Below are 26,729 nucleotides of genomic sequence, written 5' to 3' on the forward strand. Positions count from 1 at the left end.
TTGGGTGAAGTCCCATAAATAGGTAACATTTAACCTGGGGCTTAAAGCCAGAATCCCTCACCTGGAGGACAAAGGCATTCCAGGCAGAGAGAACAGCCTCTCCTTGGGGCACGAGAGGGGTGAGGAGCGGGGAGGCATCAGTGCTCAGTCACAGAGCTCCCACCCGCCCCTCTTGGAGCAGGAGTCAGAGGTGGTCAGTTGCCTGGGGGCAGGGTGTGTGATGGTGGTTACCTGACAGAATTCAAAGTTGTTTTTTTTTAATTTTGTCAGCAAAACCTGCCCTGAGCTGATCTGAAGCTTTATTCATTCCACTCTATGTGTCTAGCTATGTGTTCTGCTGTAGAAATATTAGTATGCTTGATTATAGGAAGCTGTTCCAGACCCCGCTGAAGGATTGTATAATATATCGTATGTGCACCGTGCTACTTTTCTAAAATCTGGAAAATTCTGAATTCTGAAACACATCTGGTAGCAAGAGTTTTGGATGAGGAATTGTCACCTAATACAATTGATCAACACACACAATGTTTAAAAATAAAAGCAATATAATGCCCTGAGTGTAAAATAAAGAATAAAAACCCCCCAAAATTTATAATAATATAATATATATTTTGATACATAAATACTGGGGCGGGACTACCCGAGAAGAGCCCGGAAATGAGTTGGATGCTTGCCCTCAACATAGATTCTCCTGACTGTGGCAATTCAAAGGCAGCTGATAAAGTTGTGTATACTTTTTTGCAACTCAAACACTAGGAGTAACATTGCTGTGATTTTCCAAAATGGTCAACAACCCTACGTAAAGATTCAAATATAAGAAAGCACAGATTCTCTCAGTTTACTCAATAGTTGCGTTCCTGGAAATCTGGTGCATAGAAAAACCATGCAAAATTACTTTGTGTTCATTTGTAAAACATAATTAGGCTTTAGGCTCAGATAATTATAATGAGGTTTTTTGCTTAATGAGACATTTGGAAGTGATGCAGGATGCAGGACAATTCTTTGTTGTAGGCAACTGCCTCACACACAGCAGGGCGCCTCGCATCCCTGGCCCCGCATGTTAAATGTCATAACCAGACCATTATGACAACCAGAAGTACCTCTCACATTTCCACAAAGCCCCTGTGGTGCTGCCCCAGGAGGGGAGCACTGCTCACCCAGCCCAGCTGGGACCCAGCGCATGGAAGAAGCCAGCAGGGACTGGCGGATGATCCATGGAGTCCCAGGGCAGACTCTAGCTCAGCTGGGGAATCCTGCAGTCAAGTCTGGACTGAGCAGTTTGCATTTAAAAGACCTTGTTTTCCCCAGAACCTAAGGCTCAGGGAAACAGACTGGATTGAACACCTAGGTTTCTCACCAGCTGTGCCAGCGTGGAGATGTGGAGCTCCGGTTGGCCACCCTGCAGGAGGTTTTGGCCTCAGGTATCTCTCTGCGAGAGCAAGGTGGCGCCTTCTTTAATGGGCTGATCCGCTGAAGTTGGGCACGTCAGGCAGCCTGCGGGCTGTGTGCCCTCCTTGAAGAGTAACTCCTCCAAGTCTCAGTGTATCTTAGTGGTTAGGAGTTACACATGACGGCATTATTCACAACAGCCAAAAGGTATTTGGCAACCCAAGTGTCATCCATGGGTGGATGGACAAGCAAAATGTGGTGTGTACGTACAGTGGAATATTATCAGCCTTGGAAAGGAAAATTCTGACACATGCTACAGTGTGGATGAGCCTTGAGGACATTATGCTAAGTGAAATAAGCCGATCACAAAAGGACAAATACTGTATGATTCCACTACCTAGAGGAGCCAAATTCGGAGAGACAGAAAGTGGGATGGTGGTGGCCAGGGGCTGGTGGCGGCAGGGAATGGGGAATTGTTTAACAGGGACAGAGTTTCAGCTTTGCAAGATGATAAAAGTTCTAGAGATGGTGATGATAATTGCACAACAATGTGAATGTACTTAATGCCACCGAACTGTGCGCTTTAAAATGGTTAAGATGGTAAACTTTATGCTATGTGTGTTTTACCACAAATAAAATTTAGAAAATAAAAAAAACCCTAAAGCTCTGATGGAAACACTAGGAATCAAATTCTGACTCTGCCATTTACCAGAATGTGGGGGATCCTGGCCAAGTTAACCTCCCTAAGTCTCCGTGTCCCCATCTGTGGAACGAGGATAAGATTGTACTCTCCTCTTGGGGGCATTACAGGGTTCACTGGAGATTGTGAGTGTAAACTGTGGGCACAGCGCCTGCCAGGCACGTTGTCAGTACTCAGGAAGCGTGGTTATTGTCTTGCCTGCAGGTTTCACATATGCTCGGCTCAGGGAAGCAGACATTCCCATGGACACACTTAGGGCATTTGGCTTAACAGCAAGGTTAGAAGGACACTGACAAAGAAGAATGACGGGGGACCCCGGGTGGTGACCCTGCCTGGGTCTTCCTGCTTGTGAGTCAGCATCCTCCCCACCGACAGCCAACAGTCCTCAGGGTCCTCCCAGCAACTTTGCTGTATCTAGAGAAAGCTCTTCTTCTTTTCCTTTTGTGAGGAAGACTGTCTCTAACTAATACAGCTAACATCTGTGCCAATCTTCCTCCACTTCGTATGTGGGACGCCACCAGAGCGTGGCTTGATGAGTGGTGTGTAGGACCACGCTGGGGATCAGAACCCGTGAACTCCAGGCAGAAGTGGAGACTGAGAACTTAACCACGACACCACTGTGCCACCCAGAGAACGCTCGTCTTAACCGACTCCCAGAGGGACTCTTCTCCTTAAACGTAAAACTGCCGCTATTCCCATTTAGACTCCTTGGGAGAGTTGATAATTGTTGTTGACAGCAATAAGAGTTCATTTTCCTTTGTTTTGATTAAACAATGATTTGAATGGAAAGTGCTTCCTGGAGCAGTAATTAATGACTGGCTGGAGGTGAAGCCAAAGGCACTTAACCCAGCTAGTAAATAGCTACCAGGAAACGTTAGACCTGGAGGGTAAAGTCACTGCCGGTACAAACTTGGAAACTGGTAGGAAGAAAAGGAGAAAAAAAAAAACCTAAGCAATTTCTTTTTTATGCAATGAAAAGTTTAAAAATGGAGCGCTGTGTTGCCATAGCCACCATTCCTGGCTCTGGGGGGCTCCAGGCTCTCCTCCACGCTGCCTCAGCCGCATGGCAATTAGACACGGTTTCCAGCAGGCCAGCTGTGCCTCCCAAGTACCTATAATGAATATTTGCAGCTCCAGGCTCCCGCGGAAATCCTCAAGCCTTCACTTGTCACCGTCATTTCCTTGGGAAGTGTTTCTAATTACACAGTGCTTGCTGCCTGCTCCAGGTCGAGTCTTCTGGTATACAACATACGAATTACATAAAACCGCAAAACAGTCAGGGGACCCTGGCTGGGTCCAAATTGCTATGTAGTTGTTTTTAACTTCGCAGTTAAGCCATACTGGGTGTAACAGGGCGTCATTTGCATGAGCGAAAACAACAGTAAAGGAACAGCACGTGCCTCAGTCTTTATAACTCTCTGTAGAGGTCAGAGCCCGCTTCAGCAAGACAGCCATATAATAATAGAATTTCCAGCTCTAACACACGGACTGTTTATTTTAACTGTTATAGCAGGGGTTTTGTGATGAGAGACTTCATTTTGTATTGTCACCTGGGACCTGCCATTTAGGGAACTTCTGGCTGTTTAGTTTCCTGGAGGTGGAAACATCACTACCTTTGCACTCTCTTAGTTTAGGTAACTCTCCAAGATGTAAGGCAACGCTCACCAACTATTCTTAGAGAAAATGAAGTCAAGTTAAATCTAAATCCAGATGCTGCTGTTTGGATGTTAAGTTTTCTTTGGAGTTGAGTAAACTGGGGGAGTCTTCAGCTCTTGAAGAAGAGGCAAAAATAATTTTCTGTAAGGATGGGTTTCTCTGTACTGGGGAACCCCCGCCCCACAGGAGGCGTCTGTGTCCATCAGCCTGCTCACCCGCCTGGTGTTGTGGAAGATCCAGCACCCGCGGGACCGAGAGGTGATGCCTATCTGATCATCTTGTGGGGCGAGAGGAGCTGTGCTCAGTTGAGCCCCGAGGCAGCGCCCACTGGGGAGGGACGGTTCTGGCTCCTGCTTGCAGTGAAGCTGATGCAAGAACCTGTCCTGCCCCCATTCCCTAAGGAATTTCAGCAGGAAGGTGCAGCCGCAGCAAGAAATGCCATTTGCTCCAGGCTTCCTTCTGCCCACTGGCTCCTCCTCCGCATCTCTAAGCCCTGAGTGCCCAGGGCTCAGTCAGGACCTCTTCTCTCTGTCTATGCTTGGTTCGTAAGTAATCTCATTCAGTTACGAGGCCCTAAATAAACACCATCTGTAGCAGATTGTATTTTCCAGAGTTAGCCACAACAATGTCTCCATCCTACATGTTCTTCTACAGTGTGATCTTCACACTCCTTCCATCAAGAGAATGGGTGTATGTCCGTCACCCTCCCTACCCCGCCTTGAATCTACGCGGCTGTGACTCTCTTGTAGCTCATGGAGTGAGGTGGATATGATGCTGCATGACTCCCAAGGCTAAGTTAGGAAAGATGGCGCAGCTTCTGCCTTGTTCACTGATAAATGCTCACCTTTGGAGCCCTAAGCTGCCATGTAAGTAGTCCAACTGCCCCAAGGCTGCCATGCTGTAAGGAAGCCCACGTCACGTGAGACCCACCATAAAGTATTCCAGTTGACAGTCTCTGCTGAGGTTCCAGTGAATAGCCAGCCTCAACTGCCAGATGTGTGAGTAAAGATGCTTCCAGATGACTCAGCCCCAGCTATCATGTTGCCTCCAGTCCTCAAGTCTTCTAAGCTGAGCCCCCAGAAATTGTGGAGTAGAGACGAAACATTCCTCCTGTGCCCTGCCTGAATGTTTAACCTACAGCCTGGTTGGCAAATGAGAGAGCTGTTTTAAGCTATATTTTCGCATCATTTCTTATACAGCAGTAGTATCTGGAACACCACTTCTGTGCCAATGACTCCTAAGTTTATATCTCCAGCTTAGGCCTCTCTTTGAGCTCTAGACTCACATATCCCACTGTTTATTTAGTGTTTCCACTTGGATGTCCAACAGGCTTCGCAAAGAACACAACCCAGATCAAACTATTGATCTTCCCTACCCTGCCAAGCTGCTCTTCCCTCGTGTCCTCATTTCAATAAATGATGCCGTCACTTACCCAATACACAGTTGCCTAGGCTAAAAATCTAGATATCCTCAGTGACTCCTGTCTTTCCCTCCCAAATCCATCAGCAAATCCCATCAGGTCTACCTTCAAAACATTTCCCAAATAGGACTACTTCTCACCTGCTCCAGTGGTATAACCCAACCCAAACCACAGCATCTCTCTCCTGGATCACTGCTACAGCCTCCTGTCTGGTCTGCCTGCTCCTACACCTGGTCTGTAGCCTCCCTCCCCAGCCAAGTCACCAGAAGCCATAATAATCATCTTAAGATGTAACTCACATCACGACCCTCAGCTCTTCCTTGTTCACTCCTCTGGCTGTTGGCTGGGAACACACATCTGGCCTGGACTTTCTCACAATGTGGTGGCTGGTTCATACATACAGCATGTATCCTGGGAGAGAGAAAGAGCCAGGAGTGCCTCTCAGGCCTTAGCTGTGGATGTCCTGCAGCAGCACTTCTGCCACGTTCTGTTGGCTGAGGCCATTACAGAGGTCTCCCAGGTTCAAGGGCAGGGAACACAGACTCCATCTCTCAATGAACCCTGTTAAGGTCACATTCTGAGAAGAGCATAGAAGATGGGATATATACTGGTGCAGCCATCTTTGGAAAATACAATCTGCCATACCATCCAAGAAGATTTTACTACAGAAGAAAGTTGAGGGGCCGGCCCATGGCCGAGTGGTTAAGTTCACACACTCTGCTTCAGTGGCCCAGGGTTTCACGGGTTCAGATCCTGGGCGCAGAGATGGCACTCTCAGCAAGCCATGCTGTGGTGGTGTCCTACATAGCAGAGCCAGAAGGACCTACAACTGGAACATACAGCTATGTACTGGGGGGCTTTGGGGAGAAGAAGAAAAAAAAAAAGAAAGAATATAGTCTGAGCAACAAAAAATACCACAAGCAAAATGTAAATGCAAAAGACAGTATAAAGAAATGCTAACTCTTCCCTGAGCCCCTCACTCAGCCCTTCCTCTGGGCACTGTGGGTTAATTATAAGCATATACGCTGGTACTAGCACTACAGGAGAAAGTGGGTTGACTGTGCTTGCTTCCTCTTTTCTGTTTTTTTAAAGATTTTATTTTTTTCCTTTTTCTCCCCAAAGCCCCCCAGTACATAGCTGTATATTCTTCGTTGTGGGTCCTTCTAGTTGTGGCATGTGGGACGCCGCCTCAGCGTGGTTTGATGAGCAGTGCCATGTCCTCGCCCGGGATTCGAACCAACGAAACACTGGGCCACCTGCACTGGAGTGTGCGAACTTAACCACTAGGCCACGGGGCCAACCCCGTGCTTCCTCTTTCCTTTGAGGGCAGGAAGAAGAGAATGCTCTCGCCTTCGTCTGGACCTGTAAGCCTTGCTTCAGAGGCTACCTTCTCACAGACCCTCCCAGATCCCCACTGCATGGGCACTGAGAGTTTGCACCTGTCTCATAAGGTACTTATCCTTTCTCCCTTGTGTTACAGTTATTCAATTATCTCTTTTAAATCTTCCCTCTCTCTAATCCCTCAGTGGTATATTCAACTATAAATTTCTCAACGGGAAGGGACTTTTTTGATTTGTCACTGTTCCCTTCCCACCCTGGTCTCTGCACTGTTCACGGGTGTTAATTATTCAATGCATGCTGGTGGAATTCATGAAGAAGCAGTTGGGTATCGGTGTCTGTCCCATCTGTATTTAAAAATCCTGGAATATAGTAGATGCTCAATTAAAACATGTTTTTAGTGAACGGATTGCTATCTACTAAATACAGGACACTTGGGGGAGGGAAGCACGAGAGTGGATCCCGCCTTCAGTCACTCTTTCCACCCTGCATGACAAAAGAAGAGCTGTCACCAGGCAGGACGTGATTGTGACTTATTGACAAAAGTCTGTGGGACTCAGAGAAAGCTTTTCTAAGCCTACACAGCCAAAGTCAGAAAATGTAAGGGAGGAGATTGTTTCTACCGCATAAAAATGAAACATTCTGTACTTCAAAAAAATCATAAATACAGTTAAGGCAAATGGCAAACGAGGAAAAAGTTGCCAATAGATTAGCAAAGGGTTACTATCCTTAATATTTGAAGAGGTGGTCTCTATCAGTAAGAAAAAGACAAATATTACAAAACATTAGGGAAAGGATATAAATAGTGAAAACAAAAAGAAAAATATAAGTAGTTAATAGATGAAAAAAACCCTTCAGCCTCATTAACAATCATAGAAATTCATGGTAAAATCATATTGAAATAACATTTTTCTTTTACCAAATTGGCAAAATATTTTTGTTAAGATAATGTGCAATGTTGGCAAGACTGGGAAGACCGAAAATTGATGTTTAAAGTTGCATGTCAAAACCTTTAAAATGGGCATGCTTTGTGAACCAGCATTTCAACATCCCCAAATTTATGCCAAAGAATTTATTGCTGAGGTTTGCCAAGATCTGTACACAAAGACGCCTAATGAAGTATTGATTTTAACAGCAGAATATTGAGATTAATGTTCAGCAATTGGGATTAATTTAAATTGGTTAAACAAATCATAGCACCACCCTGTAATGCGATATTATATGGCCATTTCAAATGCTGATACACAATAATATTTATGTTATATAGTGAATTTAAAAAGTCAATTTATCAAGCAAATGTACAGTCATTTTATTATTCATCACATATTTTTTATGTATATATATTTATATTCCATAAATACAAACATGCATAGATGAAACCTAGAAAGATTTTCACCCAAAATTTTGGGATTCTGTGATTTTATTTTTCCTATCTCTCTTTTGTATTTTTTTTTTTTTAATTTTTTTTTTTTTCCTTTTTCTCCCCAAAGCCCCCCGGTACATAGTTGTGCATTCTTCGTTGTGGGTTCCTCTAGTTGTGGCATGTGGGACGCTGCCTCAGCGTGGTCTGACGAGCAGTGCCATGTCCGCGCCCAGGATTCGAACCGACGAAACACTGGGCCGCCTGCAGCGGAGCGCGCGAACTTAACCACTCGGCCACGGGGCCAGCCCCCTCTCTTTTGTATTTTTAAACTTTCTATGCTAACATTCTTTTCCTTGAGGAAAGAAATACCATTATTTCTTTTAAGTGGTATGGAAGTTGCCCCTGGAATAGAGAGAGGAATGCCAATTCTGGCTGTTTCTCTGGAAACATCTCCAGGCCCCTGGGCACACGTTTACCACAGCCCGTTCTCTCCTGAGAGTGGAGTGGGGTGGGAGGACTTCCGGTGAAGGTTTGTACTTATGGCTGGTCCTTCAGTCAATTTGTAAGACTGTGGGAAGAGGTGCTTCGAGTTCCCTGGAGCTGGTGAACGTACATCAGGAACGTACATTCCTGTCATTCTGTCTACATCATGCGGGAAGACCTGTGAGAGGAGGCCTTTGTTAATCTAGACATCACCCCAGCCCCACCGGGAGCATTCAGTTCTGTCCAAGCGATTTGGCTTGTTTCCTCCTGACAGAAATAGAGGGATGATACAATCAGCTCTGCGCACGGCACATGGGAGTGGAGGTTAAGTGAATTACAACATTCTGCCCCAAAGTGAAAATGAGACGGGTGTGAGAAGTTGGATTGTAAGAGGGAAACCAAATTTACTTATTTTCTCCTTTATTTAGCTCTCAGTTTTGTGAGGATACCAAAAATCGCACAAAGAAATCTGATGTGAATCATCTCTAAAACTAAAACATAACATAAACCAATGGTTCAGACTTCCTCCTCTATTTCCAAACGCAATTCCTATATAAAACCACCCATTTCACCTTGGGGACCACTGAAACAAGTGAATATTATAGGACAAAAAAGGGGAAGAAGTCTTAAAACTATGTGTGTTCAGATGTTTGCATCAACTATTAAAATCTGTCAGTTCACAATGCAGAATTCCTCCTGCCCATAGGTTTAATCAAAATCATTTCCTTTGACCCCAAGGTATTTTTTTCCCGTTTTATTATTGCTAGTGGTAGTGTCAAAAGCTTAGGAAATGTCTTAGAATGCACAAGTGGTTTAGCTGGCTTTTTATAAATTTCATTTGGATTCAGGAAGTTTGAATGACATAAACAAACTCTGTAAAGATGCTTCTGGAAAGTTTATGGCTCCTCTCAGAGGTTCCCTGAGAGTGCTCAGCTCCACCACACCTCATGGGACCCATGACCCAGGACAATGAAGTCAAAGGCTGTAATTGTCTCTCAACCTTATTCAGGCTTGAAACCTGGAAGCACCACAGAAAACAACAAGTTCAGTGACACATCTCATTGGCGTCTTCCCTGTGCCAGCAGCCACACCTGCTGAGGGCCAGGGCTGTAGCGGCGTGTTCTAGTCCTTGACCTGCTGGAGTTTGTAGCTGGGGTGAGAATGGAGCCAAAGAGGGGACATTATTTAATAGGCTTCTGGGTGTTTCTGTTTATTTTACTCTTGGACAAACTGATGAAGGAAATGGTTTTCAACAACCTATTTGATAAAACTATTCGCTTGTGTAACTGAATTATCTCTAAAAATGCTGAAGGACAATTTAATAATCACGCAAAGTCCCCCAATTCTCACTAAATGTGTTCACACGTCCTCCAGCTGTCCCATGAATCTCTCTCTTTCGTTCCTCCACATTTCCCCAAATTTCCCCCCAGCTCAGCCGACTCTGGCTCTCCTCTCTGTCTCCTTTTTCTCATCCTTTTCCAACGGATTTTTCCTTCATCCTCTAGCAACTCGCCGCTCTTTCCCATAAGTCAAATTGGCCTACCTTGGCCCTCCTCATTTTCTCCCTTACCCTAGCCCCACACAAAAAGGCGCAGAATCTACCAGGAAAGGCAGAATTCTCCTTATTGGATGTGATAACTCCAAGTTTTAGATACAGTTAACTCACGGGACAGATGAGAGACCCGAACTTGGAGAGAGTGAGTAACTTACCCAAGGCCACACAGCCAGCAAGTAGCAGAAGTAGTCTTCAAAATTCCTCATTCCAAATTTGGGCTGTTTCCAAAATACAACGGGAGGCCCCCAGGGAGGGCTCTGGGTAGATGAGGAACAGAATTAAGTCATATTTAATGACAGCCACATCCTCTCAGATTCGTGGGGTGGCAGGTCTTCTTCCACGCCCAGGACAGGAAATGGCCCTTCTCCCAGGAAGCTTCCTGTGGTGCGTGTCTCAGGAGGCACATTGTGGAAAAAAGCATTCTTGTTCTCAGAGGCCTGCATCTGTGCAGCATGGGGGCCATTCACACTGTGTTCCCGAGAATGGCGCCCCCTGCAGTTGCCTGAGGCCTCAGCCCGGGCTGCACACTTCCTTTATTTCTAATAGTGTTTTTTTGGAGGTCTTGAAGGAAAGAACTGTGACATCTGCCCTTGGAATGTTTCCCAGCCCTGCTGACATTCAAAGCCCACATCTGTTCCGGGGTCTTAAGTTTCTGATTCCTCCCGCCAGTTCTCACTGACACTTCAGGCAGGGACCAATAACCCAAGCTTAAAACTCAGGTCGTGCTATAAACCTACAAGAGTCAATTCCTCTGGTGGCTGGAAGTGTTTCAAAGGCTCTGAGAAAAGGGTATCCCAAAATGTATGTGTAAATATATGATCGTATTCTCTCAAAGTCACTGTTATATAAAATTCAAAAACAACCGCTTTTAGGTGAGAGTTTATGAGGCATTTTGGTGAGTATGGGGGTCAGGGAGGGGATGAGCAGGAAGGGAGGGGACTTCAGGGTTTCTGAGGGGGTAGGGGCATCTTCTTCCCATTCCTCCCTTTTAGGTGGGTCTCCCTGATTTTGCTGGGCTCATCAGAGTCAGAACTCCACTTTCCCATGGCCGAAGGCCCCTGGCAGTTTCCTATCTAAACCCCCTGGGGAGCTGGGGACCAACGCAAAGACAAACCTTAGTGAGAAAAGCAGTCTTGATCTGTGGACCAACGCAGCTTTAAATGAGTGAAACTCCGTGTGCTTGGGGTTGGAATGAGCTTGAATTGCCTCACTCATTTTTAGTGCCCATCTTTGATCTGATTTTAGCATAGTGACCGAGCAACAGCCGATTGGTTCACAAAAGCCAGAATGGAAGGTAAGCTGAAAGAGGCTTCTGGAAAGCAATGCTACCTAAAACGTGGTGCTGTGAAGGCTATAATCTACCAGCAAGCTTCCAGATGGAATTAGGGGTATTGAAGCAAAAAAAGAAGGCAGTTATGGGTTTTATTCTCCTCTGTACTCAATCAATGAAAGTGACAACCTTGTGTGATGACAATAAGAAGCGTGTGTCTTTAGTCTTTGTCACTGATTCCTGACACAGAGCTCCTAAATCTCTGGAATTTCCTGAATGATAGGAGCCTCTTTTGTTCTAATTAGGTTTCTCATGGCTGGCCCCTAGGTGGCTTCAGGATCGGGGCTAATCTCCAAAAAGATCAAGCCATCAAGAGAGGGTTGGCCCTCTGGAAAGGGGGAGGGGCTTGAGCTTAAGTTCAACCACCAATGGCCAATGACTTAATCAATCATGCTATGCAATGAAACCTCCATAAAAATCTGTAAACAATGGGGTTTGGAGAGCTGCTGGATTGGTGAGCACGTGGTGATGCTGGGAGCGTGGCACACCCAGAGATGGCATGGAAGCTCTGTGTCCCTCCCCCGTACCTTGCCCTACACATCTCTTCCATGTCGCTGTTCCTGAGTCGAATCTTTTCTAATAAACCGGAAATATAAGTAAAGTGTTTTCCTGAGTTCCATGAATGATTCTACTGAATCGTCCAACCTGAGGAGGGGGTTGTGAGAACCCCTGAATTTATAGCCAGTTGGTCAGAAGTACCAGGGACAACCTGGGACTTGCAGCTGCCATCTGAAATGGGAGCAGCCTTGTGGGACTGAGTCCTTAACCTGTGAGGTGTGCGCTGACTCTGGGTAGTTAGTGTCAGAAGTGAATTGAATTGTAGGACATCCAGTTGGTGTCTGGAGAGTTGGAAAATTGGTTGGTGTGGAGGAAAAAACTCTTACTTGGTGTCAGAAGTGGAATGGGTGAAACAGTACATCTTACAATGTTCTTTTTTGAGGACTGAGAGTTCTGGAACACTGAGAAAATTAGCACTAGAGGATGAGAATAGAGCAAGGGGGAGACACTTAGATTTCTGACCGTTTCTGTTCTTTCACTCTTGGGCAAACTGATAAAGGAAAATGGTTTTAAACAGCCTACTTGATAAAACTATTTGTGTATTTGAGGTTTTGGGGTGTTCTGTTTTGTTTTTTTAAGATAAGTAAAAGTTAACTGATACACAGTACTGCGGGGGGCATTCTGCAGTGTTGTCCTGCTCCACTGACTGTGGGAAGGACTTAGCAGGCTGGGACTCATGAGTGACCTGCTGGCTCTTGGCGCTGCTGGACCAACAGCTGGGCCATAGACAACACTCTTTTTAAGGAAGGTTTTCCCAGACTGGCCTGAGGAGGCTGCTCTTCTGCCCTGGCTTGTTGACCTGCTTTCTGCAGGCAACGTAGGAGACAGGTCCAGCAGGGCTGATATGTCAGATGAAGGATGTACGGACATAAGTACAAATCAATGACATGTACGTAACATTCAAAGTTCTTCACATATTTTTATGCTACATAAAATTAACATTATATTTATAATTTATGTTTCTTAGAATCAAAGTGTGTTCACTATGCAAAGATGATTTAACAAAATATTCTCTAAACATAGCTGTAGAATCTTAAGAAACCAAAATAAGATTTTAGACAGAGGCACACTTACTTTCAATGGGTAAAACTCCGCGTGCTTGGGGTTTGAATAAGCCTGAACTTCATAATTCATTTTTAATATTTGTCTTTGATCTACTTTTTGCATAATGATCAATCAACAGACATTTGAGTGACTACTTGATGAACCTTTGATGTAGGTGACACTGTGTGAGATTCATTATCTCATGTCCTGTTCGGACTCTGTGGATAAGAAACATATTCTTTCTAGTTTGGTGTTCAGAAGAAACCCCTTCATCAATTTGTGTTGGTCCTAGCAATCTGGAGTCTATTAAAATGCGGAGTAGAATAGATTGAAACTTCAGAGTAAAGAGCTGAGTAGAGTCCTTCTAAAAACCCAATTATAGCTACACTAGAGTAGTGTGTCCAAGCTGTGGTCTTCCTAGAAACTGCTGGAAAACTGTCTTCACAGAAACTCTCCAGTATTCCCCCCACCCCTGAGAGTTTGTATGTGAACAGCATCATCTGCTTTGAGTCTCCAGTTGTTTTCCCGAGGAAATACGCCGTTGTTATCAAGTGTCTGTATGTTGTGAAATGTTCACCGCTTCTCAAAAGATCTTCATTAAGAGAAATGTGTTCTAGCAAGCATAGCAATAAGAACCACACAAACACCCCCTTCAACAATTCAGAACACTCATGCCTGTCAACATGATGTCAGACAAGCACCAACCCAAGAACCCAAACATGGTGTTGGCAGAACTGTAAACAAAGAAAAACCATAGCGTTCTGCTTGCCCTCACCTCACCCGCCTCCATGGGTGCTGTATTTTAAAGCCTTTTCATTATATAGCCAACCCTCTCCTAATTTGTATCTACTTGGCCATTTTACTAGGAAATACAGTTTCTAACTTTTAAAAGAAAGAGAAATCTTTCTTAATTATAGGACTGTGAATGGCAGTAACTTAGTTAAGGTATAAAAGATGTATGATATGTAGTTTTTTAAAAATCACACTTGGAAGGAAGATAATGATTTCTTTCAGGCTATCGTGAGTGTTACGGCCCCAGCGCATGCAGGAGTCACACAGCAGGTTTATTTTTGTTACAGTTTGTATCATGACTCATAGATTTATCAGCTCTTGGTGGAACTGATAGATCGATGCTTTTTAAGCCGGTTCCAGGCCCCATGCTGCTACTGATTCAGTTACCACATTCTGGTAAATATTATTTAAAAACACTCCAGTCTATCGTTAATGATGCCCCTAGGTGAATTTCTTTTCAGGCTTGGTACCAATGTTTAGAAAATAAAAAAACTGAATAAATCAAAAGGAATCTATCAAAGCCTCGAGAGAAAAAAGAAAACATTTTGGGACAAACTTTTCCCTTGGATTTGATCACATGAAAGCACCCAAAGACTATGAATTTGGTTTTCTCTCCATGTGGAATGGCTGTGCTCATCCCCTTTCTTGGGAGTGTGTCTGGGCTGTTTGTCCAGGGGTAGCCAGTGACGATTCCTTGTATCAGGCTGAGGCACTGGTGTCATTTGACCAAAAGAGATCTGAGGGATCTGAGGCCAGAGTACGTGGAAACCAGAGGGCGAAGCAACAATGAGTCAGAGGCAGGTCCACCAGAGAAGTCAAGAGCCCAGGAGTATTCAAGGGCTGAGTGCGACAAGAAGGCCAGAGTGCAAGTGCATGCCCGCTAGGAAAGTCATTAGCGCTGAAGTCCTAGGTCAGGACATGGTCGGGGATGAGGCCTTTGTTCATTTTCTTTCCTTCTTTCAATTCTGTACTTCCTTCAAATGTTCCCTCTCTTTTTCTAGGGTTATTCAAGACTTGCCCCTCTTTTAAGATCAGAGTCACATCCTCTTTTGTTTCATAAAGCACTTCCTGCCAACTTGAAGCCACAGCTATTCCTTTCTTTGACTTAGGCTATTAACCATTGGCACAACTCCTTTAGGACTTAATCTTATGGGGTCTTTTGACATTCGGACTTGTTGTTTCAATGTGTTTTGCTTCCCCAAATCAGACTATAAGCTACTTAAAGTTAGGACCTGATCAGTAGTGCAGGAGGCCAGAGCAGAAATGCTGATTCCAAAGGTCAGGCTTGCTTACCCACTGATGGAGCTACTGGCCTGTGGCTTACCAGATTTTCCTGAATGGGGACAGGTTGCTCCCAGAGCCTGAGTGGGGGTTGAGTCTTCTAGGGTAAGTGGTCCTCGCACAGCCTCATGGGAGTATGGGCATAATCTCCCGGTGGTGCTTTCTCACTATTTACCCTCTTACCATTTTGCTCTTCAATTCTCTTTTAGCCACGTTTATGCTACCTTTTCTAGATTATAGGAAATTTCCCCCTCTTTCTGAAACCCACAAATGTTATATTCTTATTGCATCTCAATATTGTGCTGACTTTAGACTCTCGGCCAGCTATTCAGTCTTTGGCTTTCTTGACCCACTTCTTACAGTTCCTTGGGGTTTTTATTATTCATCCTCTACTTATCCTTCCCAATCATGGGCCATGTGCTTTTTTTTTTTTATATTTCTCCCCATTACATTAGCAGTTCCAGACAGTCGGTATATTTTTTTTTTTTAAGATTTTATTTTTTCCTTTTTCTCCCCAAAGCCCCCCGGTACATAGTTGTATATTCTTCGTTGTGGATCCTTCTAGTTGTGGCATGTGGGATGCTGCCTCAGCGTGGTTTGATGAGCAGTGCCATGTCCGCACCCAGGATTTGAACCAACGAAGCACTGGACCGCCTGCAGCGGAGCACATGAACTTAACCACTCGGCCACGGGGCCAGCCCCCGGGCCATGTGCTTTTAAGATCAGGGAAATAAAGAGCTTCCTCAGGGGCCACTTTGGCGCTTTGGTTTCCTCAGATCAGTGCTGTTTGGTGGGGGCACTATTGGCATCATAGGGGGCAATTCTTTGGTCCCTGGGTTGAAGGACTTTTAGCATCTTTGGTTCTCCACTCACTGAGAACCAGCATTGCCACCAGGTAATACAACAAGCAAAAATACCCCCCCAAATGTCGCCTGGTTGAGTCACATGGCTCTAGATGCTGCCTCCTCATCCCGCACTTCAAAAACAAACACATTTTCTCCCTAAATTGGATTGATTGATTGTGTTTCTTTTTTGAAAGCTCTTCATATCTTTAAGTCATTCTTCCTTTGAGTTTTTTCCCCCTCTGAATGAGTCATATATTATTTTATTTTGTTTTGTTTTACTTATTATTACGGGAAATGTCAAACATACACAGAGAGAGCAGTATAATGAATCACCATGGACCTGTCACCTAGTTTCAACACTTATCAATTCATAGACGATCCTGTTTCTTCTATACTCCCGGCTAATACCCTCCACCCGCTTCCTGCTGCCACTAGATAATTTTGAAGGAAATCACAGACATCATTCATTGTATGTACTTTGGATAAATTTCTTGATAGCTTTTTGTTTTTTTTAACTCAGTAAGAGTTAAGGTGAAACACTTGCTTAATTCTGCAAGACTCCGCCCTTAGATATCACCTACACATTCCTTCTGGTTCACATGGCTTGAATCCAGTGTTGTAACTACCTTTCTCGATTCCTCTATATTCTGACACAAAAATGCCAAGGCAAGTCAAGAATTTGTCAGATGCTCTGTTTTTAGCAGAAGGAAACTTTAAGCAGCTGTTTGGACCATTCAAGTCTTATTACTGCTCTATGCTTTATCTGTGCTACTTTGGTGATCTGTAGTAGGCAGTTGACATCCACATCTTCTCTTGGGTGGAGTGAAATACAGTTTAACACCATCCAAATATCACTTCTATTTCTGCCTCTCTTTGTATTTCCAGAAAAGCTCTCCACCAGACTGGGAACTCTGAGCCCGTGATTTAAGCAACACTCCTATTTCATTCCTTGCCTGTCCCACTAATTCGGAAAAGGTCTGTCCTTCTGCTGATGCACCTGAGTTACAATTCCCATTCCAGCGCTTAATGAAACCAAAGAGATTGCTTTTCAGTTGTGTCTATAAAAGTACTTTGAAAATGAAGGGAACACTTGTTGAGTTGGTTAATGGTCGAGTGCTAATATGCAACAGAAGATTGACATGACTGGGTCTGTCATGACTGGTTCTTAAACCATTAGGACAGCCAAATGGTGGGTGTGTCCTGCTTTCTTCCTTCGTCCCCTCATGGGATGCCTTTGCTGGCTATTTGATTGTCTAGTGATTAGAACTGATCCACTCCGCTAACTTGGGGGCAGCTCTTTGAAAACGAATTGATGAACTGTGTAAACACTATGCTTGACCTGCAACACTCCTAAGTGCCAAACCATTGACTCTGAGGCCCCTGGGCTCTTCAGTTTATGCAGGGAGCCATGACCTTGACCTGGAATGCAACTTTGGAGCCAGTCCTCTCACTGAATCATGGTTATCCCCTTGGATTTTTTCCCCCAAATCTAACTCTCCTCCAACTTCTTGCCACTAGATGAGTGTTTAACCAGTCTGTAGATCTGCGTTGGACTAGTTTGGAGGATTCCTGTACACCTGGGCTGCAAGCAGCTCCCTCGGAAGGAAGAGGATGTTAAATGCTCATATTAAACACTCCACAGGAATGCTTAGAGTGTTATATTCAATTAGTAACTGCTCTGTTGTTTAGAAAAGTCTTGTCAGAATACTTTTCAATCTAAATTCCACTCCTAAAAAGAGACATAATTTCAACTGCCTTATCTTCCTTTGTACTCGTAACATTAACCCTAGATTAGAGGATATGGTGGTATTATTATTGACATTGGCCAAAGGCTGAGAGTGAGCTAAGTAACTTGCTAACCTCAAACAGTTCATTAGCAGGGAGTCTAGAGCCGATGTCTCTGCTAGAAGAGAGGGCAGTTTGCGGGGCCTCATCTGCTCAGTCTACCTGCTTTCGCTAGTCACAGTAGATACTAATGCAGTCCAGTAAGGCCATTTAAATGGCCATTGGCAAATGAGCATCGTGACTGCAGTGTGCAAGTACCAGGAGACAAAGAGGATCCTCACCCTTGCCTATTTCCTCGAGTTGTTGTGGCAACTAGAAGTGTAAATCTATGTGAAAGTTCTTTGTAAGCTATAAAGTCCTATTCAAATGAAGATAACAATGATGATGCTAATAGCCTGTGGAGTATTTTGTTAGCCAATCATTGAGCTAAATTCTTTATGCATCATCTCATTTAATTCTTGTAACAATTTTATAATGTTTTTGTTATTATTTTCCTATATATAAACATCTAGGGGATAGTGTAAATATAGGAGTAGCATAAACATGTTTAATAAGACAGCTTTTAGTGCTGTAAAGACTACCCCTATCGGGGCCAGCCTGTGGCTGAGAAGTTAAGTTCATGCGCTCTGCTTTGGCGGCCCAGGCTTTCACCGGTTCGGATCCTGGGCGTGGACATGGCACCGCTCATCAAGCCATGTTGAGGTGGCGTGCCACATGCCAAACTAGAAGGACCTACAACTAGAATATACAACTATGTACTGGGGGACTTTGGGGAGAAGAAGAAGAAAAAAGAAAACAAAAAACAAAAAGAGGATTGGCAGCAGATGTTAGCTCAGGTGCCAATCTTTAAAAAAAAAGGACTACCCCGGGGCAATCTCACTCCAAATCCTTGATGCTACTAGAAAAACAGAAAAGGAACAATAAGACCCAATGGGTACCCCAAATAAATCAAATGAGACACTAACCACAGCCTTCTCTGGCATTCCTAATTCATCGCTCACTTTACGGGGGTTTCCAAACATCTAAATGTCTATGTTCATATAGACTGTTAGATATGTCAGCAGTGACCAGGAATTTCTAAAGAACCAGGATCATCTTTTTCAAAATCATCACTTTAATGATGATCCATCGCCACTCCTTTGGTCCAAGCTCCTCTAGGTGGTGGCCTCATCTGTCACTCCACCTCTTCAGAGTGGCAAAAGGAGAAGCCTGCACCGGCAGCTACTGTGAAAGCAGAGAGAGCCCGGGGCTGGGAGATGAAACACCAGCTCCTTTCAGGATGATGTTACTTCCTTTTTCAGACTAAAAACCAGTCTCCTCATATTGGCTTGTCAAGGCATGAGTAGCAATGTGGTTCCTAAATGTCTAACAAAAGGGAAATAATTTAATAAATTATAGTAAAGCCACACCATGGAATATTACGAGCCAATTAAAATGATTTTTTAATGGGGAAAATTATAGCATGGGTAAATCAACAAAACAGTATATAATAAAAATCAGGATATAATACTGTATTTGCAGTGTGTCCATCCATAAGGTTGTTTTACACACACACACACACACACACACACACGGTATGCATCAAAATGTGAATAGAGGTTATGTTCGGATGTTGGGGTCATGAAGTTTTAAAAAATTTTAATTATTATACTTTTCCTTATTTTCTAAATATTCGATAATGAACATTTATTATTTTTATAATAAAAAGATGGATGTAAAATAGTAAAGGGGTTGTATATTGTGGTTTAAACATAGACAAGAGTTTCTGAAGATTATGGTTCCCAAAAGTTAATGTGTGGTTTTAATATTCCTGTTTAATTGTGAATACAACTAACATTTTTCTGTTGCTTCCTCTTATTGTAGGTGCTTTTTAACAGATTCCTGTTGCACTACATTGTTGCAAGTTTCCTAGCACCTATAGAATTTCCCAGGAGTACATGCTAAATGATTTGGGCAAATGACTTTCAGACGACTGGGGCTCAGCCTAGCGAAAGAACCCTGCAGTGCACTGAGAAGCGTCTTCAGACTTCAAGGAGATTATTTAAATTTGCCTAAAGCTCTCAAAGTGCTCCTTGAAAGTTCTGCTAAACAAAGAACCAAACCAAGAAAAACCTCTAGGGAATAAATGTTGCTAAAATGGTAGTAAGATGCATTTGTATGAGCAGGAATTTGAATATTAAATGTTGAAAAGAAAGACATTTATTAATTGGAGATAAACTCCTGACAACCACTTGAAATGTAAATGTGGGACATGATCATAATGCAGAGATATTAAGTTCTCCCTTAGAAAAGTATTTTTAAAACTTCATTAGAAAAACAAAACAAAACTTAATTAGGTTGTATTTGCCAAAGGTTGCCCAGTCCTCGTGGAGAAGACAGGGCATCTTTCACGATACCCAGTGAGCTGGCGCTTGTTGCCCATGGGTTATGAGGAGGTCTGTGATGAGACCTGGATTAAAAGTGGACACTGGTGTGGCAGAGCTTCATCTCTAGAGCTCAAAGGCATGGATTGTGCTCCTGTTTGCTCTCAGACCAGTTCCCTGCCTCTCCCCAGCTCCCGTCTGCTATTTCAGGGAACCACACCTTGCAGAGTCCTTGCCCTTTGGCTTGATGTAGCTTCCATTTGGCCAATGGAAGTGCCAGGATGATTGGAGTGGGAAGGGGAGAAGCCATGGCCCTTTTCTCCCTCCCTCTACGTTGGGTGGTGTCTTTGGTTACAGCTTTTTCTCCTCTTTGGCACTGATGCCTGCCAGTTGATGCAGCGTCCTCGGCTCCATTAACGTCCTCTGCTCCCTTTGCCCTCCCAGCCGTGGTAGCTTCCAGCTGTTGCTAATCTCTGTTTGGCTTCTCTGCTCTTTCATCACTTATATAATGAATTCCCTTTATTAAATTCCCTCCAAACTACTCAAATTGGTTTCTGCTTTTTTCACTAAACTCTGGCAATACAACTGGTTATAATTTAGGATCTTGCTGGGAAATGCACCCCAGCTCAAAGGAACATACATGAGGGATGGAAAAGGGACACATTTCAAAGATACATTGCACCATCAGATATTTTGTTGCAAAGGCTGTGGGTAATAGGCAGGGGCTGCATAAACTGGGGCCTGTTTATGCACAGAAATTTTGAAAGAATTTCAAGCCTGTGTCAAAAGAAAAACAAAAATTGGTTTTCTTAATAATCCACGCTTGACGGCTGATAGCTGGTGAATTGTTTATGTATCGTGTGGAGAAGCCATTTATTTCCTTAGGAAGGAGCTTTCTGATTCCAGGGAGCTTCCAACTTCCAACAATCCTTGCTCTCTCAAGTAGAAGCCTCTGGGAACATACCAATTTAACAAAGTTTGAACAAAGCCTGAATATAGGAGGACATCTCCCACGGCTGTGCTGAGCATAATTGGGTAACAGCGTATATAATTTTTTAAAAACCATTCTGGGATAATTACTAGCTGCTTTTTAAATTTTAAAGTTCTCGACTCTGTATTTATTAAGTCAGGACCATAATTTGTGAAATCAAAGAATTACCAGTTGCTATAGTTTTGTCACCAATGGGAAATCCTTATGACAGATCCCAGCATAGAAGAGTTACCACCTGTGCCCTATATAGAAAGAAGGCAGACAGACATCCTCAGTTCATAGTCGACAAAATCTTTGTGGAATGAACGCATGCACTCCCAAAATCATTGGTGAACAAGAACAAGCAGTTCATTCTGTCTGGACTTAATAGTATCTTTTTAATTTATTATCATTAAGGTCATAATAGTTTATAACATTGTGAAATTTCAGTTGTACATTATTATTTGTCAGTCACTATTTAAATGTACTCCTTTATGCCCGCTCCCTGACCCCCTTCCACTTGGTGACCACTAAATTGTTCTCTTCATCTTTGTTTATCTTCAACATATGAGTGAAATCATAGTGTTTGTCTTTCTCTGTCTGGCTTATTTCACATAACATAATATCCTTGAGGTCCATCCGTGTTGTTGCAAATGGGATGATTTTGTCTTTTTTATGGCTGAATAGTATTCCATTGTGTATATATACCACATCTTCTTTATCCATTTGTCAGTTGATGGGCACTTGGGTTGCTTCCACCTCTTGGCTATTGTGAATATAGGGGTGAACATAGGGGTGCATAAGTCTCCTTGAATTGTTGATTTCAAGTTCTTTGGATAAATACCCAGAAGTGGGACAGCTGGGTCATATGGTATTTCTATTTTTAATTTTTTGAGAAACTCCATACTGTTTTCCATACTCGTCGCACAAGTTTGCATTCCCACCAGCAGTGGATGAGGGTTTTCCCTTTTCTCCACACCCTCTCCAACATTTATTATTTTTTGTCGTGGTGATTCTACCCATTCCAACAGGTGTAAGGTGATATCTTAGTGTAGTTTTGATTTATATTTCCCTGATGATTAAGTGACGTTGAGTATCTTTTCATGTGCCTATTGGCCATCTGTATATCTTCTTTGGAAAAACATCTGTTCATATCCTCTGCCCATTTTTTGATCAGGTTGTTTGTGTTTTTGTTGTTCAGTTGTGTGAGTTCTCTATATATTATGGAGATTAACCCCTTGTCGGATATATGATTTGCAAATATTTTCTCCCAGTTGATGGGTTGTGTTTTCGTTTTGTTCCTGGTTTCCTCTGCCTTGCAGAAGCTCTTTAGTCTAATGAAGTCCCACTTGTTTGTTTTTTCTTTTGTTTCCCTTGTCTGAGAAGACACGATATTAAAAAAGATCCTTTTAAGACCAACGTCAAAGAGTTGTATGGCTTATATTTTCTTCTAGAAGTTTTATAGTCTCAGGTCTTACCTTCAAGCCTTTGACCCATTTTGAGTTTATTTTCATGTACGGAGAAAGGTAGTGGTCTACTTTCATTCTTTTGCATGTAGCTGTCCAGTTAATAGTATCTTTGAAGCTAGATTTTGAAGAATGGCAAGACGTCATGCAGGCAAGAGCAGGATGGGCTTTCAGGAAGAGCCAAGAGGTAGAGTAGAGAGAGAGCAGCAGCCCGATGAGGCTGGGGTGGGCAGCGTTGTAGGACAAGGCTGGCTTTGTAGGTCAGATTAAGCAGTTTTGACTTCCTTTTGTGGTAGAAGGGCATAGAGGGCTTTTGAGTTGAGGAATGACACGATAAGATCTGCGATTTGCAAGTTCCTTGCAAGTACAAGTTCACTAAGTATTTGTCAAATTAAACTTTTGTGAAAGATGATAATGGAGCAGCAGCTAAAAATTCATCTGGATATGATTAGAGTGCTTTAGGTTGGGAGCATTTTCATGCTCGGTGTGTTTAACACTTATTGTTGGTTTCCTAGCAAACACCCATCCTTTTGGTGGAGAAAACAGAAGGGTCACATTAACATCTCCACTTAGAATCACTCAAAGGACAGTCTGTCTCAAAGGAGACATTCACCTCACTTGTTCCCTCAACTTCCAGAGAATACAAGTCACAGTCAGAAGGGATGACCGAGGTCTGGACTCAGGGTGGGACTGTGCTTCTGCGGGAGGGTGGGGAGGACAGGATGGGGAAGCAGTGCAGCACTCTCGTGTTGTGCATGCTCATATCAGAATAAAGTTTCCACAGAAAACTTAAGCACAAGGGAATTTGCAGGGAGAGGCTCAGATGATGTGGGAGGCAGGAGATTGTCAGATGAGCTCCGAGGGTGAGATTTGGGTGACGGAGGACAAAGACATAGGAGCAAAGGGCAGAGGCATTATCAAGACGCTGAATATCTTGCTAGCAATCCTTAGAACAGTCCTTAAGGAAGTTATCATGCCCACCTGATAGACGAGCAAACAGAGACCCACAGAAGTGAAGTGGTTTGACCAAACTAGCCAGAGCGAGGCCTCATCATTTCAGGCCAAGGGGCACAAGCACAGAACTCACCGACCCACCGTGGTCACCTGTGGTCAGCTTGTGCTAAGTCCGCCTGGCTGAGCTTCCCTGACCTCTCCTTGGCATTTGGCACTTTCTCACTTCCTCCTCAAAACACTATGTGCCTCCTGTCCCCACTCCTCCCCTTCATCTCCTACCTCTCCAGCTGCTCCTCATAGGCGTCCTTGGCAGGCATCTCTTCCCTTGCTCTAAGAGGCGGTGCCCAGCCTCTTCTCTTCTCACATGACAAGCCTTCCGTGGTGATTCCTCTACTGCCCAGGCTTGGACCTCCAGTCACATGCTGACGACGCGTCAATGTGGGTCTCGCTTCAGACAGTTCGGGAGCCTCCAGTCCCACGCTTCTCAGATATATGGATGTGGATATCCCACGATCCTTTCAAGCACCAAGGCAGAACCCATCATTCCTACCCTAAAGCCCTCACCTGATTCAAAATTCTGTTATGATTTCCTCATCAGGGGACAATTTGTTTCAAAAACATGGCCACTGCATCTCTGGGGTTCTTTCAGATCTCAACAATCCAAGTCTACAATCACTGAGCAAGCATATCACAACCTGAACTTAATGCCAGAATATCTTCTCCAGAAGGGGAAAATAAATCTTGATCTATAATGTGCATTTTAGAAGCTGGATCATAGCTTCATCCCAGACATGAGATCGGCTCAGCAAACATTTCACTCCCCACTCCCACTCCCCTGGGTGGTCTTTTTCTTGACTCCATCAGGTGAGAAGAGGAGGGGGTGAGGAAGAGGAGGGAGGGAAAGGAGACCCTTATGGAACTGGGTCAGCAACTGCCAGGGATGAAGTCAGTTGCCTAGCAACAGTGCCCTCTTCTCACTTCCCTCTAGAGATCAGTTTGTGATATTCCATTCCTACCTCCCTTCTTTGAGGGTTGCTCTCAGTATTTATTTTAACTAGATTTTACGTATATAAAATTGTGAGGGGACACATAGATCATATTCTTATGCTTACATAGCTGAATATGGAATTTGCAGATCATAGAGAAATGCACAGCTCTTCAAAAGAAGCTGCCTTCTTTTGGCCATTATTTAACAAATATTTATTGAATGTGTCTGAAATGTGCCTGACACTGCAAAATACTGAGTTGAAAAATCTTCCACAGGAAGGTTTAAAAACAAAAATGAGTCCCTTGTGTCCAAGAAGGACTAAGAATTGGCTGAGGGATCACACATTAAAATTCTAACTTTAAGAACATATGTGGGTGGCTGGACATAATATCAATATATCAAAAATCCTTTACATTACTACATACCAGTAATAAAGATCTGAAAAATACCATTTACAACAGCAAGAAAACCACAAGCTACCTAGGAATTGAACTAACAAATGGGATGCAAGACTTGGTGTGGAGAAAACTATAAAACTCTATGAAAAAAATTTTCTAAGAAATCTAAACAAATGGAGATAGCTACCATGTTTGTGAATGGGAAGAGATAAAATCCTCAAGAAGTCAGTTCTCCCCAAGGTAATCTGTGAATGCAATAGAATTTAGATGAAAATCCCAACGAGTGTTTTGTGGATGTTCATAAGCTGATTCTAAAATTGATAAGTAAAGAGATAGTAACAGACATGGTAATTTTAAACACAAAGAACACGGCAGGAGATTTGTCCTACTAGATGTCGGGATTTCTTATAATCCTGTAGGAATTATGGCAGCGTGACGTTGGTGCAGAAACAGAAAAATTGGACCTCTGTAACACATGTGGGCATGAGGGAGTTTTGCTCCACAACAAAGATAGAATTACTAATTAGTGGGGGAAACATGGATGGTTTAGTAAACGATGCTAGGAAAACTGGCTCTCCATAGGGAAAAACATTAAATTACTTTACCATCTCACACCATAAGCAAAAATCTATTGCAGATAGCTTAAATAATAAAAACAAAACTGTGATAGGCCTAGAAGAATATATATGAGAATATCTTTATAAGCTTAGGGGAGGGAATAGTTTCTTAAGACTCAAAAACGCAAACTGTAATGGAAAAGATTGATACATTTGTTAAAGGAAATTTTCAGAAAAGGTAAAATGATGACTCTCATACAGATATAAAATGAACATGTGTTACAGATTTTATTTACTTCACTGTTTATGAGGGAACCAGGCAGATGTTATAACTGTTAAAAGGAGAAATCAGAAAAACAGAAATTTATGTGGAATAAAGGAATGTTGAAATAAATTTACAAATGGACGTGAAACCGGCTTTTTCCACAGGGAGGTTGGGGCCGGGGCTTTAAGGAATGGAGGCAGGAGTCAATCGAATTGCCACCAGACAGAATTAATTGTCATGTCTAGAGACAAGAATTATTTTGCCTTGCTATCAGTATCTGCAACTTAAAAGCTATAAAATAGCTCACAACCATCAGTGGCTAAAATCTAATAACCTGGAAGGACATGCTCTAAACAATGCATGATTTTCCATTAAGAACACCCAGTAATCTTTTGTGTTTATTCCAAATTTCTTACCTATTTGATTACATTAAAAAAAACTTTTGCCCATCAAAAGACATTATAAATGAAGAGAAATAATAAGCAACAGACTAGAAAAAGCTCTTTGTAATGCCTATAATTAACAAAGGATCATCCAAAATATATGAAAAATTCCAAATCAATTAAAACATAAAACAGCCAGTAGAAAATGGGCAAATGATACGAACAGGCAATTCAGGAAGGAGAAACTCAGGGTGACAAATAAATATATGCAAAGATGCTCAACTTCACCAGGAATCAGAGAAATGCAGATTAAAACCACAGGGAGACGATGCTTCCCATTGGATAGACTGGGAAAAATGAAGCAGGCTGACAATCGCAGATGTTGGGGACCACACGGGGGTATGGAAACAAACTACTGGTGAGCGTGTATATGGTACCGTCCCTAAAGCAGCTTGGTTATCGCTAGTAATTAAAGATACGCATGCCCTCCAACCAAGGAATTCATTCCCTGGGATTTTTTTCTACACATGCACAGGGAAATAGAAGCAAGACTATTTTTTACAGCATTACCTGTAATGGCAAAATATTGAAACCACTTAAATGGTCGTCAACAGGAGAACGAAAAAAAACCCTGTGATATATTCATACAAAGGAGTGCTATATAGCAGTTAAGATGAATAAACCAGAGCTCCATTTATCAACATGGATAAAGGCCCCAAACATGATGTTAGGTGAGAAACAAGTTGCAGAACAATGTATATATCTGTTATCATTCCTATCAAATCTTGAAACACACATGGAAATGATAAACAGTGTGTGTAGGACGGTGGTGACTCCCGGGGAGGG

General features: G+C 43.1%; 1 long non-coding RNA gene across 1 annotated transcript; it reads left to right on the plus strand.

Annotated features, from left to right (window-relative positions):
- Positions 1 to 1,138: 1,138 nt before the first annotated feature.
- On the plus strand, positions 1,139 to 19,691 carry LOC139084915 (uncharacterized). The gene is made up of 4 exons (XR_011542855.1): positions 1,139 to 1,421; positions 4,147 to 4,290; positions 6,496 to 6,616; positions 19,403 to 19,691. It is a non-coding gene; the product is annotated as an uncharacterized lncRNA (long non-coding RNA).
- The last annotated feature ends 7,038 nt before the right edge of the window (positions 19,692 to 26,729 follow it).

The sequence above is a fragment of the Equus przewalskii genome, chromosome 7 (genome assembly GCF_037783145.1).
Source record: "Equus przewalskii isolate Varuska chromosome 7, EquPr2, whole genome shotgun sequence".
NCBI classification, from domain to species: Eukaryota; Metazoa; Chordata; class Mammalia; order Perissodactyla; family Equidae; genus Equus; species Equus przewalskii.